Source organism: Chenopodium album, chromosome 19, assembly GCF_948465745.1.
Source record: "Chenopodium album chromosome 19, dcCheAlbu1.1, whole genome shotgun sequence".
Lineage (NCBI taxonomy): Eukaryota > Viridiplantae > Streptophyta > Magnoliopsida > Caryophyllales > Amaranthaceae > Chenopodium > Chenopodium album.
In genome coordinates this window covers 8,225,445-8,245,304 of record NC_137852.1, presented here as the reverse complement: position 1 = coordinate 8,245,304, position 19,860 = coordinate 8,225,445, and the positions used below count along the sequence as shown (strand labels likewise).

General features: G+C 36.0%; 1 pseudogene across 1 annotated transcript; it reads right to left on the bottom strand.

Moving 5' to 3' along the window:
- Window positions 1-349: 349 nt before the first annotated feature.
- On the bottom strand, window positions 350-11,500 carry LOC145593942 (uncharacterized; annotated as a pseudogene). The gene is made up of 5 exons (XR_014102811.1): window positions 9,669-11,500; window positions 9,199-9,517; window positions 7,527-7,758; window positions 1,552-3,943; window positions 350-1,026 (listed from the first exon to the last, which is right to left on the bottom strand). The product of XR_014102811.1 is annotated as an uncharacterized LOC145593942 (transcript).
- Window positions 11,501-19,860: the final 8,360 nt, after the last annotated feature.

The window sequence follows — 19,860 nt, the reverse complement described above, 5'->3', positions numbered from 1 at the left end:
AATTTTCATGCTGTTGATGAATTAGTATTAACATATGAATTGTTTTCTGTTAATAGTGAAGACAACTATATTCTCAGCTGCTAATATATTTGATTTGTGTAATGCAATGTTTGTTTATGAAACCGGAAACTGCCTAAATTTTATACATATTGGCACTTCTCTGAAAGATCAAGAAAAGAAAAAAAAATTTGTATCATGTGTTGCTTAGATTTTTCAAGAAATTTTGTTTATTAAAAGTGATTGACATGTCACTAATTTTGGCAATTTTTTTTAGATAGATTATTTTTCACAACTAAAGAAAAAGAATTTTACTTGGTGTAATGGGAAATTGAACCTAGAAGCACAGAAAATGATTTTACATCTCGAAAGTTATATTATTCCCTTTCCATGTTGGTAAGTGTTACATATCGAGATAATATATGTAGATAGGGGTGACTGTTGAATAACGACCAATTATGTTTACCCTCTTTACAATCACTCAGAGAGAGATTTCCTTATAGTAGACGAAGTTGGTTGAAGATCCTAGAGCTAAGACATACATCCTCCGTTTCATTTTACTTGAAACTCACCTCAAATCTCCTTTGATTTTGTGACCTTGAGGTGAGTTGCAAGTAAATAAAAATGGAGGAATTATATATCTTTCTACATCAGGGGAGGATTTCGAGTTTTAACATACTCATTCCTCGTTACTCATTTGTGTCTGATCTTGGTCTTCATGGTGGCTCCATTTAATAAGGAGCTGAACAACTTGCTTCATAGTTGGTCTTGAACTAGGCGTTTGGCTTGTGCACATGAGACCTAGCTTAAACACATTCACGATCTGTTCTATGAATCTTGGTTCCTTGATTTCCTCATCTAAAGCATCAATTATGGGATGTTCCTCACAACAATGCTTCCATGACCAGTCTGCCAGGTTCAAATAATCGTTTCCCTTGCAGGGATGTTTTCCTGTTGTTAGCTCAAGAAGCACAACTCCGAAGCTGTAGACATCAATCTTTTCGTCTAGCCTTTTTGTACGCCAATATTCTACGTATCCATGTGAAAAAATGAGAGGAAATTATAGATACAAGAGTTAATATGGTGGTTTTGTTTTCCTCCCTTTATGGAAGAGGTGATCCTACTGAGGTTTCAAAGTGTTTTGTGGCAAAGCTTTGATTTTAAAATATAAACATGAAATAACATGCAGTTTTGTCACTGTGAATCTGCGATCTTTACTAAATCTATGACACTCCATAATCTTCCTACTTTTTGTAGCTACAAAAATCATTAAATGAGGTACTTGGAGGAAAGTGGTTTCATATTTTGAATTTTTGGATAGGGTTTTTTTTTTTTTTTTTTTTTTTTGGATAGGATAGTAAGGTTGTTTCTGGCTATTATTTACTAATAGTATCAGTGGAGCATGTGGTGTTTAAGAAATATGTCGTATAAAAGATAGAACTTATATGCCGTAGAAGCAATAAAGCAAAATTTAAGAAAATATCAACTGAATAAATAAATCCCATTTATAAAAAGTAGATTGGATAAAAAAAAAAGTGTTCACAGGAAACCAACCTGGGGCTATGTAGCCAAAAGAGCCTGCAATAGCAGATGCAGTATGTGGTCCTTTGGCCTTGATTGTCACCTTAGCTAGTCCAAAATCTGCTATCTTGGCATTGAACTCTGAATCTAACAAAATATTGCTTGATTTCACATCTCTATGAATGATGGCAGGATAGCAGGCATGATGCAAATAACATAGCCCCTTTGCAGCTCCAACTGCAATCTTCATACGTGTCGGACAATTCAAAACAATATACGGATCCAGATTGCTTCTTGAAGTCTCTGAGTTCATTGATGATGGTTCATTTGCTCTTTGTCTCTTGTGAAGCCACTTATCAAGACTCTGGTTCTCCATATATTCATATACAAGAAGCTTTTCTTGTGCACTTGAGACACAACACAACAATTTTACTATATTAGCATGCCTTAATGTGCCCAAAAACTCAACTTCTGTTAGAAATTGCTTTTCAAGAGCGTCTTCTAGTTTTCTACCATTCCAAATTCTCTTGACAGCCACTTTGTCGCCTAAATCATTTACAGGAGCCATGTATACCTTTCCTGACCCCCCAGTGCCTATCAAGTTATTGTTTGTCAGGCCAGACACAATCGCTGCTTCAGTGAATTCTATTCGGTGAAATGGTTTAAGTTCCCATGCTTGTTGCTCACTACCATGCTTTTCATGTCTCCCTGTGTTTATCTTGAAGAAAATGAAACACAAAAATATTAGGAAAATGATTGCTCCAGGAACTAGAATATCAACAAGATATCGGTGATGAGAGGTAAAACATGGAGGAAGATGTGAAATTTGTTTATCTGAGCACAAATTGGCATTGTTCAAGAAACTGAGATTAAATGCCTTATTGTCAAACTCACGAGGGATTTTCCCTTTGAGGTTATTGGAAGAGAGATTAAGTGTGATAAGGTTTTGCAGTGGTATTTGCTGTGTTATTTCAGGTGGAATTTGGCCTGATAGCTTATTTTGGGACAAGTCCAAAATTTGAAGGTGAGGCAAAGAACCCAAGGCTGCTGGTAAAGGACCAGAAAGGTAATTTTTTGAAAGATTTAGAGTATCCAGTGAATTCCATGAAATTATTTTCAGTGGCAGCTCACCAGATAATTGATTACCATCAAGTTGAAGACTATAAAGAGATGATAGAGCAGTCAACTCCATTGGAATTTACCCACTTAACTGGTTGTTGCTTGCCCACAATATAACGAGTTTTCCACATTTGGCAATACTGGATGGAATGGGACCTGAAAATTTGTTATTGCTTATATCAAGCCAAATAAGATTTGCTGACCAGTGAGATGGAATAGGACCTGAAAACCGATTCATATACAAACTCAGCACCTTCAAGGCAGGAAGTTGACCTACACTTGGTGGAATTATTCCATGGAATTTGTTCTGATGCACATTCAAAATCTCTAATTTTTGGAGTTTTCCAATATCCTCAGGAATTATACCTGTCAAATTGTTTAGTGAGACGTCCAATTCCACCAAATTCAAGGCTTCAATTGAGGTTGGCATCCCCCCTGATAGCCTATTTTGGTACAAGTATAATAATTTTAAGTTCTTGAGGAAGAACAGCCAACTTGGAATTTCGCCCACCAAGTCATTATGAACTAAGTCTAAATGCTCGAGGCTAGATAGATTGGCAAAATCTTTTGGAATTTCACCAATCAAGTTGCATTGAGTCAGCCAAAGGAACTTCAAATTCTTAAGCATCCCGTATTCTTTTGGCAAATTGTTTGGAGCAAAAGGATTGTAAGCTAACACCAATTCCTCGAGATTTTCCAAGTGTCCCAACTCGGAAGGGAACGTGCCATTAAACAAATTGGAATCCAAATACAAGGTGACTAACCCTTTAAGTTTAGCTAATGAAGTTGGGATATCACCACTGAAATTATTAGCACTAAGCTTAAGGTTTTGGAGATTTGGAGGAAGCTCATCTATGTTATCTGGCAATTTCCCGACAAAGTAATTCTCGGAAAGGTCTAAAGTTTGAAGTTTGGTGCAATTGTTTAAAAATGTGGGGAATTTACCTGGGATACTATTGTTTCCAAGATCAAGGAGAGTGAGATTTTTCAGATAACAAATGGACGAAGGGGTTTTGCTGCTGATGTTTTGGCTGTTTAGGGAGATTCCAGTGACAGTTACACCACCGGTGCAATTAATTCCAGGCCATTGACAAAAGTGGGTGGTGGAGTTCCATAAATTCATTGGTGGTTGATTGTTCCATTGGTATTTGATTTGCAATAGGATTTCTTGTTCTGAGAGGGAAGATTGTGAAGCAACCAAAAAGGGTAGAGAGGTAAGGAGAGTGAACAAAGGGAGGAATTTGGGGTAAGGAAGGTAAATGTTTGACATTTTAAATTTGGTTTTGAGTAGCTTATGTCTTTTCCCCTAAATATAATCTGTGCTTTTGAAAGTTGAAGGCAGAGAAGCTATAACTAAAAGTGTGAATTTTAAAGGTTTCTATTTATTTTTTTAGCCTGAGGAGTAAGTATAGAAAACTTGAACTGATTAAGACTATATTGTTTATGTTAGAGTCTGCTAAGGAGTTGTTAATTGATAGTGACTACAGAGTTTGTCCCTTTTTACAGAAACTACGTAGTTTGGATATAAGCTGCTCTCCAGTTGACTGACAAAGTCATCCTTTCAAGTTTTAATAATTAAGGAGCCTGAGAGCTTATCTCCTCGTTTGTCTTTTGTCCCTCGTTCATGTTTAAACTTAGATTATATAAATATAGTTACTTTATTCGATAATTACTCTGTTCTCTGGATTAATTTTATCCTCTTAACAGTTTATTTACCACAGTGCAATTATTAGTTTGGTTGTGAATTTAGTTGAGAAGTGCATATGATTGTTTTCCCTTCGCAACATTTAAAATTTAAAGGTTTTACCTTGTGTGTGTTCTTCTCTGGAGGAGCTTATGAGATTTGATCATGTTTGCAGATTTAAATGTGCTAGAGTTGATTGACATTATGGTTTGCATGCTGTGGATTTCTTCCAGCAAAATACTGAGGTTCAAATATGTAATTCTTGAATCATCTCTGTGGTATAACGCAGAGTTGTTGCAGACTTGCAGCAGCCTGCTCCTTTGCTACATAAAACCCACAGTAAGGATGATTCATGATCAATTAAGTGCCCTTAAGAAAATAATGGTCAACTACAACCCTGAAACTATGCCGAAAAGCTAAGGACATGTGTGAGGTGAAGATGGGGGATGAAGCTGATGAAAAAAAAATGGTTTGTTTATATGCTGTAAATTGTTCAGTAAATTCAATCAGTTACTAATCTTCTTGAAAAAACAGTCCAAGAATGTCTAAAGCAGCGAACCTTTTTTTTTTCTAGGTAATAAGAAGGGAGTTCACTAGAAGATTTGCTATTTTATAAGGATTATGCTTCTCGTGCTTCACCATCCCTTTTTAGGCCAGATCAGGGTATGCTAAGTTCGACTTCAAATCAAGCCCAATCTGGTTGTTTGGAGACTTTGTGCTATAGCCTATTTCTGAACTAATGGATAGTATTGGGATGGATTACTTTCAAGCTTTGTTGATGTTTATGAGGACAGTGAGCCAAGATCAAATCTGAATGGCCGAAACTATGCCGAAAAGGGCAGGACTGAGGAGGAAGCTGAAGGGAAAAGATGGTTTGTCTACATGCTGTTGTTAAGTTTTCTGTAAGTTCAATGAATTGCTAATCACAAATTTTCTCCAGCTTCTTATCCCCTTCTTTTATGTCAAATATGTGCAGCTTGACCTCTACGTTTTCTAACGATATATCTTAATTTGTTGATCATTACTTGGTAGCTGGACACTGCTGTACAATTAATGCATGTTAATTTTTTTTAGATAGATAAATTTTCACAACTAAAACAAAAGAAATTTACTTGGTGTAATGGGAAATTGAACCTGGAACTCTGGAAGCACCCAAAATGATTTTGCATCTCAAAAGTTATATAATTTCCTTTCGATGTTGGTAAGTGTTACATATCGAGATAATATATGTACATAGGGGTGACTGTTGAATGACGACCAATTATATTTCCCCCCTATACATCACTCAGAGGGATTTCCTTAAAGCAGGTGAAGTTGGTTGGAGATCCTAGCGCTAAGACATACATCCCCCGTTTCATTTTACTTGCAACTCACCTCAAATCTCCTTTAATTGTGTGCCCTTGAGGTGAGTTGCAAGTAATTCTTTCTACATTAGGGGAGGGTTTCGAGTTTCAACATACTCATGCCTCATTAGTCGTTTGTGTTTGATCATGGTCTTCGTGGTGGCTCCATTTAATAAGGAGCTGAACAACTTGCTTCACAGTTGGTCTTGAATTAGGCGTTTGGCTTGTGCACATGAGACCTAGCTTAAACACATTCACCATCTGTTGTATGAATCTTGGTTCCTTGATTTCTTCATCTAAAGCATCAATTATGGGATGTTCTTCACAACAATGCTTCCATGACCATTTGGCCGGGTTCAAATGATCGTTTCCCTTGCAGGGATGTTTTCCTCTTGTTAGCTCAAGAAGCACAACTCCAAAGCTGTAGACATCAATCTTTGGAAGTCCATGAATCTGTTGGTGGTTGACTACTCCATAACTCCTTGAATTTCAACATAATTTGTTGATCAGATTCTGAAATCACCAAAAAGGGTAGAGAAAAGCGAGGAGGATAAAGAATACAAGGAGGTGGAATTTGATGGGTGGAAAGGGTCATTTTGTCATTTTGTATGTGGGATTGGGTGGCTTTTGCTCTGTATTTGGTTGCTCTGTTTTCAGAAACAGGGGAGCTTACAACTTAGAAGTGGGGAAAACATTTTAGGAGACAGAAAAAAGAGGGAAATTGTGGTCAATTTTTCAGCGTTTTTCTGTGATCAGATTTGGTGTGTGGGTTGGATTATTTTCAAGCCATATTGAGTTCTACTAGGGCAGTGTACTAAAATCCAACCGGAAACTAAGTGGAAGAGGACATGTAAATTCTTAAGTGAAGGCTGGAAGACTAAAGGACATGCAGCTGTTAAATGGTCATCTGTATATTATTAAATGGTAAATGTAGCTGTTTTAATTTTATATACTTAGTTATTTGGGTGTGTGTGAAAAGGTTGGTGCCCGGATAAATACAAGCGTGTAAACGCGTTGCTCCGGGCTGAGTAAAAGGTCCGGAAGAATTGAAAAGTTAGCTCTTGGCCTCCGAGTCACGTTGCAAGTTCATCAAATTGATAAACAAATCACTAAAGTGAAAAGCTTTCACTGCACCAACTACTGCTGACTTGAGTCACAATATTGAGAGGAATATTCCCTTAAATCACACTTTGGCTTATATAGCCTTGATTACACCAACTACTGCTGGCTCACATATGAGAAAATTCATAAGCAAATGACAATAAAACTTTTAATACGAGTACATTTTAGCTGGACTTGTACTTATATTCCCTTGATCATTCCTTTAATCCTTGTGCAATATCTGCACCTTCCTCTGTGATTTCCTGCTCCCACTCAGCATTCTCATTCTCATCCTTCCTCCTTTCTAATACATCTGTTGACTAACAGGGCTTTTAGCCAAATATCGTATAAAAAAGGCACCATACTTTTGATAATAGTAGTACATCTGCAGCCCTTGTTGTTTAATTCTTTAAGTACTGTTGTAACTTGTAAGTGTTGTCATTTTGAAGATCATCTAATTTTCAAGTGAAGTGCACTTAAAATAAATACTACTGTTGCTATTTTGTACTTCACAGTAGTTGATTCTTTTCTTTTCATTTGTTAAAAAAAAAAAAAAAAGAGATCATTGTTATTTTAGGATGAAGAGAGAATATATTTCACTATTTCCTATGATCATACAAAGATCATGCTTATTTTATTCTGATCATACAGCCAGAGATATAGTTTTTGCCTCCTAGAAGAGGGGAAACATCGCGGTCATTCTTTGTTCTTCCTCCACCAGGACCTTCTAGGATGCTATGTCATTGAAGCAATTGCAAAACCTCCTTCATTGATGGCCAAGAAGAAGGTAATGCACTGGTGCACATCAGCCCTATCTTGAACACATTTGCCATCTCTTCCAAATGATTAGGTTCTAGCACTTCCTTATCAAGGACATCTATGATTGGATGTCCCTCATTAAAATGCCTCAATGCCCACTCTGCGAGGTTTGTGTGCTCATCTCCAATGTGAGGTTCTTTCCCTGTCACTAACTCGAGTAGAACTACTCCGAAGCTGTATATATCAATCTTCTCATTCACTTTGCTTGTATAGCAATATTCTCATTCATCTTGAGTTCCTGCACTATACATATTAATTCGCCAAAGTTGTTGAAGCTTGTTTTAGAAATGTGGTTCTCAAATTCTTTTTTTTCTCAAATGATTAGTCATCTTATCTTTAATGTCCTTCGTTATAGGCATGTATTGTTTAACATGTTTGGTCTAATTATTAGCAGGATAAGCTGGAGTGCATCAAAACCGCTAGGAAAATTGGACTATATCTGAAACTTTTGTAATCATCAAGAAGGCGTCTTGAATAACTATTGTTCAAGGACGACATTCGTTGTTTAGTAGCCTGAACAGCAAAATCTGATACTAATACCATGACTTGTGTTGTTCTTGTACTTGAACAACTAGCTATTGTTTTAATTATAGATGCTTAACTATTGTATTGGATCTCACCTGTTCACTGATTCTACCTATTCACTAATTCTACTTGTTTACCGATGTTAGTGATTTTGTAGATATTGTGATGGGTGTAAAAAAAGGAGTCATGGATTAGTAAAATATTTAGTAGTAGTTGAAAATATTATGCTTTGCTTGCTTTTGTTTTAAGTGTTCATTAGCTTGTACGAACAACTTGAATTCCATAAGCAAACATAACCATTCACCAATTTGCCGTAACATTGCACAAACAAAAATATAGTAATTAATTAACGAAAATCAATTGGATTATCAAAGATGGTGAATAATCCATAACCACAACATGTCAACATATTGCAAGTAGCAATTGATAAATCGATTTGCACAAAAAGCTTGAGCAAGACATTGCAATTGAGGATTATCTTGAGAATTAGGGTTTTGCAATTACAAAATTGCAGAATTCAGGTTGAATTTTTGAAAAATTGCAGCAAATTCGACTCGTCATTGGTTGAGGATAATATATTCAAAGTTGAATTTCTGGAATATTGCAGCAAATTTCGGGAAAAAATCGCCTCTTTGAGTAGAGGATGAGGAGAGAGAAAGAGGAGAGAAGGATTTGTTTAGTTAATCAGGTTGTATAATTACTTTTTCCTTCCAAATCTTTTCAAAATTGAAGAGATTTTATTTATAAAAAATTACTGGAAAGTTTTCCTTCCAAATCTTTTCAAAATTGAAGAGATTTTATTTATAAAAAATTACTGGAAAGTTTTCCTTCCATTTCTCTCCCCTCCCCTCCATAATTTACTATCCAAACAAAAGAAATTGCATCCCTCCCTTTCCCCCAAATCCCTCTATCCAAACAGCAAGTAAAATTGTAAACCCTGTTCTCAAAAAAGGAAAAAAAAAAAACTCTAAACCCTAAACTTCAATGTTTTAATGTAACATCTAACATTAATCTTCATTCTAGAGATGTAGCTTTTGCCTCCTGCTAGAAGAGGGGAAAAATCGCAGTCATTCTTTGTTCTTCCTCCACTAGATACTCCTTGAATGCATGCCATTGAAGGAATCAAAAACCTCCTTCATTGATGGCCTATCAGAAGGTGATACACTGGTGCACATCAACCCCATCTTGAACACTTTTGTCATCTCTTCCAAATAACAAGGTTTTAGCACTTCCTTATCTAGGACATCTATGATTGGATGTCCCTCATTGATACGACTCAACGCCCACCCTGCGAGGTTTGTGTGCTCATCTGCAATGCGAGGTTCTTTCCCTGTCACTAACTCGAGTAGAACTACCCCGAAGCTGTAAATATCAGTCTTCTCATCCACTCTGCTTGAAGAGTAATATTCTGCAATTCGCAAACAGATGTCATACACATTCATCTTCAGTTAATAAAAGTAGTTACAGTATATCTGTAGAAATCATCTTTGATATATTGTCGAGTTTTTAGCACATACTGTCATTCTTCGTAGATTATAAAAGTAAGCTGAAAAATTTACCTGGGTCTATGTAACCAAAAGTTCCAGCAATAGAAGAGACTGTATTAGGCTCTCCTGCTTTAATTAATATCCTTGCTAACCCGAAATCAGCAATCTTTGCATTAAATTCGGAATCTAGCAAAATATTACTGGATTTTATATCCCTATGTACTATAGGAGGTGAACAATCATGGTGCATATAGCTTAATCCTCCAGCAGCATCCTTAGCAATTTTTAATCTAGCAGGCCAGGCCAAAACTGCTTGTTTACTCATTGGTGAAATAGGCTGTCTTTCACTCTTACGGATCCATTTATCCAGGCTTTGATTCTCCATGTACTCATACACAAGCAATTTCGAGTTTTCACTCGAAAGACAGCAATGTAACTTTATTATGTTGGAATGCCTTATGGTACCCAGAACCTGGACCTCAGCATTGAACTGCTTTTCCAAGTTGTTGTTGTTCATTGTCTTGTCAACATATATCCTTTTTACCGCAACAGCGTCCCCTGATTGGTTAATGGGGATCTTGTAAACCCTACCGGATCCTCCAGACCCGATTGTATTTCCGTCAGTTAAGTTATCAACGATCATCTCTTCTGTGAACTGTAGCCTATGAAAAGAGGTCAGTTTCCAAGTTTGTTGCTTTTTCTTACGTTGTCGGATTGCTCTGACTAGGAAGTATAAAATTGCAATAAAGGAGACAACTGCAAGGATTATAATAATAGGAAAATATTTGGAGGACAAAATTGGATTTCTGTGATGATTTGAGCATTTTGGGAGGTATAAGAATCCGGTATCGGAGCATAAATGGGTGTGCAAGAAGCTATTTTTGTTTGCCCTGCTGTCAATCCCAAGTGGGATTTTACCAGTAAGCTTATTGTATGAAAGATCGAGTGAAGCGAGATTTAATTGGCCAACTTCAAGTGGGATTTTGCCGGAAAATTGGTTATTAGACAAATTAAGATCGGAAAGGACAGGCAAAGACCCTAGAATCGGAGGAATTAAACCAGAAAGCTGATTATGAGAGAGATCTAAGAAATTCAACCTCTTCCATGAGATTATTTCAGAGGGAAGCTCACCAATCAAATTGCATTGAGTCATCCAAAGGAGCTTCAAATTCTTAAGCTTCCCGAATTCCTTGGGCAATTTGTTTGGGGCGAAAGGGTTGAATGCTAACACCAATTCCTCAAGATTTTCCAAGTGTCCCAACTCAGAAGGGAATGAGCCATTAAACAAATTGGAATCCAAATACAAAATCATCAACTCCTTAAGTTGAGCTAACGACCGCGGTATATCACCGGTGAAGTTGTTAGCACTGAGCTTAAGGTGTTGAAGACTAGTTGGAAGCTCATTTATGGTATCTGGTAATTTTCCCACAAAGTTGTTTGAAGATAGATTTAAAGTTTGGAGCTTGCTACACTTATTTAGAAATGTAGGGAAGTTACCTGGGATGTGATTGTTTCCAAGATCCAGGACAGTGAGATTCTTGAGATCACAAATGGAAGAAGGGATTTCGCCTCCGATGTTTTGGCTATTAAGGGAGAATCCGGTCACATATACGCCACCGGAGCAATTGATTCCGGGCCATTCACAAAAGTGGGTGGTGGAATTCCATGAATTCATTGGTGGTTGATTGCTCCATTGTTGCTTTATTTGCAATAGTATTTCTTCTTCTGATCGTGAAATTACCAAAAAGGGTAGAGTGGTAAGGATGATAAAGGACAATATCGGGAGAAGATAAGTGGTTGGTAAGGGTAATTTTGTCATTTTGTATCTGGAGTTTTGAAAGAAAATGGAGTTGGATAGTTCTTTTGGGGAGAAACTACCTGAGCGCTTAGGTTTTTTTTAGCAATTTTTGTTTTTAACTTGGGGTGAAATTATTAGTTAAGAATAGTTTAAACAGGTTAGCCAAAATCAAGTTCCTACACTACATGGACAGCTACACTGAAAGCTACATGTAGAAATACTAGTATTTTAATTTAGCAAAAATCAACTTTTGTTCCTTCTTTCCCTCTAATCAACTTTTTGTTCCTGCTTTGGTCCCCTCTAATCAACTTTTTGTTCCTGCTTTGGTTCCTAATGTAATAACTACTATTTTATATATTCCTGCTAGTGTGAATTTAAGGAAAATCTTTGGTCAGTGGCTTCGGAAACCCCGAAGGAATTGGCCGCTCAATTGAATAAGTCTTATGGTGCCAATAACGTTGGAGACCCGAATTGCTCCACTATGATATGTTCATAGACTACCCGATGGAGGGTCCAACGGCAGTGAAAGCGCACCCTCTAGCCAACAAGGTTCTTTTGAGCAATTGGTATTAGGTAATCCTGGAGTATCTAGTATTGTACTCCAGGCCCAATCCAATTAATGGGCTAGAAACCCAACTTAAGAAAGTGCGCTAAGATTTATTTCGTGAAATAACAAATAAGCAGAATGTAATAACATATAAACATACCCATATATATATATATATATATATATATATATATATATATATATATATATGTAAGAACCCTCCTCTATATAAGAACCCAATCTTATATAAGAACCAATCTCAGTCCTTTATTAGTTTTGATCTAACCATCTAAAATGATCCTTTAGTAATGGCATTTCTGTAATTTTGAGAATTTCGTATTTAGAACATAAGAACATAGAAAAAAAAATTTAGAACATAAGTAGAAAAAGTTTAGAACATAAGCAGAAAATTTTAGAACATAAGAAAAATAATTTGAAAGATAGCAAAAATTTAGAACATAAACAACCAAAAAAGTTAAAACATAAGAAAAATTAATTTGGAACATAAGTTGAAAAAAATAATCATAGCATAGGTAAAAATTGATAACATAATTTGAAAAAAATAATTTAGAACATAGAAAATATTTAGAACATAAGCTGAAAAAATAATTTAGAACATAATCTAAAAACAATTTAGAACATTAAAAATAATTTGGAACATAAGTAGAAAAAATTAAGAATATAGGAAAAACTTTAGAACATAAGCTGAAAAAATAATTTAGAACATAGAAAAAAAAATTTAGAACATAAGCTGAAAAAAATAATTTAGAACATAGGAACAAATTTAAAACATAATCTAAAAAACAATTTAGAACATTGGAAAAATTTTGGAACATAAGTAAGAAAATTTTTTGAATATAGGAAAAATTTTAGAACATAAGTTGAAAAAAATTTAGAACATAGGAAAAAGTTTAGAACATAATTAGGGTTCTTACATAAGAAAGGGTTCTTATATAAGGTGGGGTTCTTACCGGATCCCTCCCCTATATATATATATATATATATATATATATATATATATATATATATAAAGGGACGAAGAACAGATCAATTCTTCAATTGCAAAAACAAGAGGACGAAATTCACTCTTCTTTTTTCTCCCTGTATTTTACCATTTGAAATGGTTGAAAATTCTTCTATTGCATCCTTCTAAGATAAAATTTCTCCTCAAGCATGCCCAAAATTAACCAGCTAAAATACTTTTAATGGCATCAAGAGAAGTAAGTATTTGAAGAATTGTAAATTATTTTGTTAAGAGAGTTAATTAGGGTTTAATTTTTGTTAAATCTTGAATTGTTGCATTTAATTTGCTCAAATATACTGTTAAAGTAGTGGTACTGAATCTGCTCTTGTTGAGCTTAGATTATACCTTATGTTATTTTTCTCAAATATAATGTTATTTTTGCTTACACCTTGTGTTATTTTGTTAAAACCATGTACTATCTTACAGAAACTACTTTGGATTTTTTATTTTAATAAAATTTGTATTATGTTACTATGATCGTGTTGTTTTTATTGTTATGGTGTGCTATTTAGTATAAAACCTAATATTATTCTTTATATGATTTAATGTTATTGCGCTTAAAAATAGTGATATATATTTCCTTTGTTATTTTGTTTAAATATGGTGTTACTTTAGATTATATATACCTTCTGTTATTTTGCTCACATATAATGTTATTTTTGCTTACATCTTGTGTTATTTTATATATATATATATATATATAAATCAGTTAGTTATATTGTGTGAACATCAATTTTTTTTTTGTAAAAAAAATTGTGTTATTTTACTTAAAGCTTGTATTATTTTGTTTAAAACCTAAGTTATTTTAATTTGTCAAATTTTTGTTTGCTTTATTTTACTGTTTCACCTCTTCTTTCAGATTTCTTCATCACGATCTAGCTATCTCGTGTTTACAGTTTTTTTTTTTTTTTTTTTTTTTTTTTTTTTTTTTTTTTTCCAGAATTTCAACATAATTTTCAATTAGCCATCATTAATTATATTGAAATATGATTTTTAAGTTTCTTGCTCCGTTTTCCTCTAATTTCTATCGCAATCACTCTCCTTTTTCCCCTTTTTCTATTTTTTGAATTTTAATAAAATTAATCCGGAGTACCATGCTCACGGTACTCCGGGAGCATAATAGAAATTGCGCTTTTGAGAGTAGGGCTGTTAAACGTATCGTGTTGTGTCGGATTCATGTTCGTATCGATGTTAAATGGGTGAAAAAACCTTAACCCAAACCTAACCCGTTTATTAAACGGGTTGAAAACCCTTGACCCAAACCTTACCCGCTTATTAAACGGGTTACGCAGGTAACCTTTTACCCACATAGTATGTAATAAACTAATTAATACTCAATTCAAAAATAAAAAAAATGCAAACATCATTAATTCATTAAAGATACTACAATAGTTTAAAGTTAGTAGTTTTAGCAAAAGATACCACAAAGATTCAAAGCTAGTAGGTTTAACAATACAACCATACATAAGAATTGCCTAAAATTAGCCGCCAAATTAAATTTTAATTTACAAAAGATAAAAAAAAGTGACACATGTCACGAGTTAATTGGTTAAAAAAATTAAAAAAAAAATACACCAGCCAAACCCCAATCCGGCCACCCAAAACAGCTACCGCTACTCCCCCTCTCCCTGAGCCGATTTCCCTCCTCCCCCAGCACCGGTTTCCTCCCTCCCCTAATGACGGTGGTGCGACCTACCTTCTCCCCCTCCTTTTCAGATCCGCAGACAATCTCTCTTGAAACGTAACTTCCGCTAGTGAAGTTCCTTTTCTAGCCACCACCACCACTTGAAACTCTCCAACTCCCCAAATCCCCTAAACACCCTTTCCCCACCATTGAAAACCCTAGCCGAGGTGGGAGAAAGGGCGGTTTGGGGTTTTTGCGAGTGGAGGATGGTTTTGCTTTGTGGTTGAATGGTTCAATGGTAGGGGAGGAACGTGGCGGTCAAAAAGCTAAGGGGCAATCGAAAAACGGCGATCCGGCGGTCCTGAATGAGAGGGGGAGATGCGAAGGTCTCCGACAAAGCTGTTATATGAAGTACAAAATGTCGCAACTTCTACAGTAATCCTGGAGTACCGTTGTAGGGAATATTTCAAGCATTACCCAAAAACTTGAACCCCACTGTGATCATACACTTAAGCATGGTGCCGTCCAAAGGGAAGGAAACAAGAGTAAAAGAGTCGCCAACAAGTTTTAGGAACTTGTAAACCGTTCACAGGGTGGTTTTGCCTCGATTTGCGTACCATAGCCTCGGGATTTTGATCCAAAATTTCGCGTGACATATTATTAATTCTAAATTAATTTTAGAAATAATTCAATGAGCAAAAAATTGAAAATTTAAACAAGTTTAACTTAAGTAAAATTATCAAAGTGCATCCAACCAAAATAATTCCCAAGAACCATTAAATTGGTTGAGCTTGGTGCAACAAAATAAATAAGGCAATTTCTCATTATTAATTTAATTAATTTAAATTAATCTTGAGATTTTGACAAAATAAGAGGGAGTTGGAAAAATATGAACTTTAATGTTCAAATGAAAAATCCAACTATAAACATTTGTGAATCCTTGAAAAGTTATATCTTCCAATATGAAGATAACCAAATTTCTATCACAAAGTTTGAAACTTTATGTTTCCAATCAATCCAAAATGATTAAAACAACAAAGTTCAACATAAAATTCATGGAATTTAGTAACTTTAAAGTTTCAATATAATCACTTAACATAATTAAAAATTGAATCTTTAGCACTTTAGAAGCCTCAAAAACAAAGATTTCACACCACAATGCAATTAGTTTGCAATTAGGTGAAAATAAATCAATCTTTTAAGCACTAAATACTACCAAGTAAATATGCTTTAAAGAGATTAACATTTTAGAAAAATAATGCAAATAAATCAAGTACATAATCACCATGTTATGCCATCAAATTCAAGGTAAGAAAGACTTAAAATTTTTTCGTCAAAACAAAAAATCCTTCGAAAAAAGCATTTCTGGTTCGAATTTGGCTAAAATCACAAGTCCAAAGGGAGGAAATCATTTCCAGAACGCCTTTTCCACCCAAAATTCACTACTTCTGGGCGAAAATCTGGGTTTTGGGCCAAAATTCGCATAAAAAACGGGATTAAAATTAGTATAACCGAGCACTAATCTAATTAGCAATTTAAACCAGAAAAATGAGCCATAAATAACATTGAAAATCATGATAATAAAAATAAACGAGCGGGGCTCCGATACCGCTGTTGGGGGTTTGGTGAGTTTGACTCACCGCGGAAATAAACCCGAGCCAAGGATCCACTCGCAATAAATAAAATCACAAAAGCATAACAAATAAACACGAATTAAAGGACAATATAGGAAATATACCTTGTGAGCGTGCTTCGCCCGACTGGATGGGCTCTGACTTGAAAGCTTTAGCTCCGAAAGTACGAGAGCGTCCAACGGAAATCCACCCGCAAAAGTGAACTCCGACTTTTAGGTCTGTTACCTCGGGGTTAGTGAGGTACGACCAAAACCCGAGTATTATACGAGTTTAAGAGTTTTTGCTAATGCAATGCTCTATTGAACTCCTACTCAAGCACTCTTCCCAAAAACCCAAGGTGGGTATTTATAGGGAAGAGTGAGAGTGGGAATTTATATTCCATTAATGTGGGATCATGACATTCCACAATTTATTTTAAAGCTAAAACAAAATAAATAAACAAGCAAGTAATAAATCAACAAGTGTCATCATTGTATGTAAAGGGAAAAGAGGACCACTTGGAGAGGAGGTGGGGGGTGGGACCAAACTTGCTCCCCACTCCTTCCTCTCCTTGTGCCACTTGTCCCTCACACTTGAAGCTAGCCTCCCTCACATGCTTCCCCACATGTCCACGGCCCAGCTACCTGGCCAAGCCAAGCCCCGCACCATGTGGGCAACCTGCCAGCCAATTTGGCCAACACCCCCATGCACATATGTGCGGGCTGCTGCTACTGAAGGCTGCTGCTAGCTCACCTCGCGCATGGTACGAGCTGCTAGCTGCAGCGCGCCAGCAAGCCATGCACCATGTGCGGGCTGCTGGCTGTAGCTTGCTCGCAAGCCTCGCACATTGTGCGGGCTACTAGCTTGCCTAATCCCCTAGCACTCGGGGTTCCGATGCTAGGGGTATTTTGGTCATTGTTGATTTATTACAAATTTTGCCGTCTCATCTTTTACTATTTTTGACTCGACTTCCGACGCTCAGTTTCAACGTTCTAAGCTTGAATTTCCGACATCTAAATATTTAATACTCGGGCGACTCATTAATTTCTTCTGAATTAATTCGTCGTGTCGGTTTGTTAATTGCTTGGGTGTGACCCGAAGGGTTCAGTCAAGATTAAGCTGTAATATTAATTATACATTAATATTACTGATCGGAAGCGACCTCTACCCAGGCATTCCGATCAGTTGACCTTACTGAATATATTAGCTTTCTAATAATTCTGAACCCACTATCAGAATAATACACTTGTTCGAAGGACACCATTCCTTTCAAACAAGCATTAAAGACACTCAACGTTTAATTAGACAAATACCAATGTCCATTTAATTTGATTACGGATCAAACAGGTTTCCAACCAAATCCCTACAAATAAATTGAGGTAAATTACATCGGGAGCTAACTGGGTAGGCAAATGTCACATGAAGTAACGGACGTCCTGTGCATAATAATGATAAAAGGAAAATACAACGTTCTGTACTCCCGGTAAAAGTTATGTTTCAATATAAAACCCCAGAACCCCCATCCCATATATTCATACTTGAGGTATATACGTTCCAAGAGTTTTGGTGCGTAATCTCTTTCACTTTACGCTGTTTTACATGTTATTCAACTTGATGACTCTCAAACCATAACATAATCAAACATTATAATTATACAAGCAATCAATCATATATACCAAATTAATTCTTGAATAATTAGTGACCACATAACTTTTGAAGTTGAATTCTTTTTAATCTACCTCGGTGTGAAGACCCCTTAAACTCATAATGCGCCGCAAATTCTATCCCTCGATGTTAGAAACACAAGTGCACACAAGCACCGTAATACAATTTATTCCTGTGTACTAAGACACTTAATAGCTCAATTCTCATGCTTCCATGACCAATCTGCCAGGTTCAAATGATCGTTTCCCTTGCATGGATGTTTTCCTGCTGTTAGCTCAAGAAGGACAACTCCAAAGCTGTAGACATCAATCTTTTCGTCTAGCCTTTTTGTACGCCAATATTCTATGTAACCATGTGAAAAAATGAGAGGAAATTAGAGATACAAGATTTAATATGGTGGTTTTATTTTCCTCCCTTATAAAAGTAGATTGGATAAAAAAAAGAAGTGTTCACAAGAAACCAACCTGGGGCTATGTAACCAAAAGATCTTGCAATAGCAAATGCTGTGTGAGGTCCTTTGGCCTTGATCGTCGCCTTAGCTAGTCCAAAATCTGCTATCTTGGCATTGAACTCCGAGTCTAACATGCTGTAAGTTGTTCAGTAAATTCAATCAGTTATTAATCTTATTGAAAAAACAGTCCAAGAATGTCCAAAGCAGCGAACCTGTTTTTTCTTTTTTCCTAGGTAATAAGAAGGGAGTTCACTAGAAGATTTGCCATTTTTAAGGATTATGCTTCTCGTGCTTCACCATCCCTTGTTTCAGGCCAGATCAGGGTATGCTAATATCGACTTCGAATCAAGCCCAATCTGGTTGTTTGGAGACTTTGTGCTATAGCCTATTTCTGAACTAATGGATAGTATTGGGATGGATTACTTCCAAGCTTTGTTGATGTTTACGAGGCGGTGAGCCAAAATCAAATCCGAAAGGCCGAAACTATGCTGAAAAGGACAGGACTGAGGAGGAAGCTGAAGGTAAAAGATGGTTTGTCTACATGCTGCTGTTAAGTGTTCAGTAAGTTCAATGAATTGCTAATCACAAAATTTCTCCAGCTTCTTATCCCCTTCTTTTATGTTAAATATGTGCAGCTTGACCTCTACGTTTTCTAACGATATATCTTAATTTGTTGATCATTACTTGGTAGCTGGACACTGCTGTACAATTAATGCATGTTAATTTTTTTTAGATAGATAAATTTTCACAACTAAAGAAAAAGACATTTACTTGGTGTAATGGGAAATTGAACCTGGAACTCTGGAAGCACCCAAAATGATTTTGCATCTCAAAAGTTATATAATTTCTTTCGATGTTGGTAAGGGTTACATATCGAGATAATATATGTACATAGGGGTGACTGTTGAATGACGACCAATTATATTCTCCCCTATACATCACTCTATAGTAGGTGAAGTTGGTTGAAGATCCTAGAGCTAAGACATACATCCTCCAATTCATTTTACTTGCAACTCACCTCAAATCTCCTTTAATTGTGTGCCCTTGAGGTGAATTGCTAGTAAACAGAAACGGAGGAATTATATATCTTTCTACACCAGGGGAGGGTTAAGAGTTTTAACATATTCACTCATTAGTCGTTTGTGTTTGATCATGGTCTTCGTGGTGGCTCCATTTAATAAGGAGCTGAACAACTTGCTTCATATTTGGTCTTCGTCGTGGCTCCATTTTGTATGTGGGATTGGGTGGTTTTTGCTCTGTATTTGGTTGCTCTGTTTTCAGAAACAGGGGAGCTTACAACTTAGAAGTGGGGAAAACATTTTAGGAGACAGAAAAAAGAGGGAAATTGTGGTCAATTTTTCAGCGTTTTTCTGTGATCAGATTTGGTGTGTGGGTTGGATTATTTTCAAGCCATATTGAGTTCTACTAGGGCAGTGTACTAAAATCCAACCGGAAACTAAGTGGAAGAGGACATGTAAATTCTTAAGTGAAGGCTGGAAGACTAAAGGACATGCAGCTGTTAAATGGTCATCTGTATATTAT